Raw genomic sequence first — 981 nt, forward strand, 5'->3', positions numbered from 1 at the left:
GGTGAGGGTTAGGGTTACGGTTAGGTTTAGGTTGAATGTGTGGGTAAGTGTTAGGATTAGGAATAGGGTTAGGGTTAGTCTAAGGTTGAGGGTCAGGGTGAGGGTGAAGGGTAGGGTTAGGGTTAGGGTTAATTTGAGAGTTACGCAGGGGGTATGTTTAGGTTTAGGGTGAGTGTGATGATTAGGTTGAGGGTGAGAGTGAGGGTTAGGTTTAGGGTTAGGGTTAGAGTTAGAGTGAGTTTGAAGGTGAGGGTTAGGATTAGGGTTAAGGTGAGTGTTAGGGTTCGGGTTCGGGTTCGGGTTCTGGTTCGTGTTCGGTTGAGGGTTAGGATGTGCATGAGGGTTAGGTTTATGATGAGGATTAGGGTTAGGATTAGTGTTCGGGTTCTGGTGAGCTTAAGGATTAGGGTGAGGTTTAGTGTGAGAATGAGTGCTAGGTTAGTGTTAGGGATAGGGTGAGGTTTACGGTGAGTGTTAGGGTTAGGGTTAGGGATACAGTTAGGGTAAGGGTGATGGTGATTGTGAGTGTTAGTGTTAGGTTTAGGGTTAGAGTTAGGGTGAGGGTGAGGGTGAGTGTTAGGATTAGGGTTAGGATTAGGGTTAGGCTGAGGGTGATGTGGAGGGTGAGGGTGAGTGTTAGGGTTAGGATGAAGGTTAGTGTTAGGATTAGGGTTAAGTTTAGGTTTAGGTTTGGGTTATGTTGAGGGTGAGGGTTAGAGTTAGGATTAGGGTGAGGGTTATGGTTGGGTGAGGTTTAGTGTTAGGGTTAGGGTGAGGATTAGAGTGAGGGTGAGCTTTAGGGGAGGATTAGGTTTAGGGTGAGGATTAGGGTTAGGTTTAGGGTGAGGGTTAGGGTTAGATTGATGTTTAGAGTCAGGGTGAGTGGTAGGGTGAAGGTGAGGTTTAGGGTGAGGTTGAGGGTGTAGGTGTGGTTTAGGGTTAGGTTTAGGTTGAGGTTTATGGTGAGGTTTAGGGTTAGGG

This window comes from Dipodomys merriami, unplaced genomic scaffold, assembly GCF_024711535.1.
Source record: "Dipodomys merriami isolate MVZ:Mamm:240054 unplaced genomic scaffold, mDipMer1.0.p SCAF_61, whole genome shotgun sequence".
NCBI classification, from domain to species: Eukaryota; Metazoa; Chordata; class Mammalia; order Rodentia; family Heteromyidae; genus Dipodomys; species Dipodomys merriami.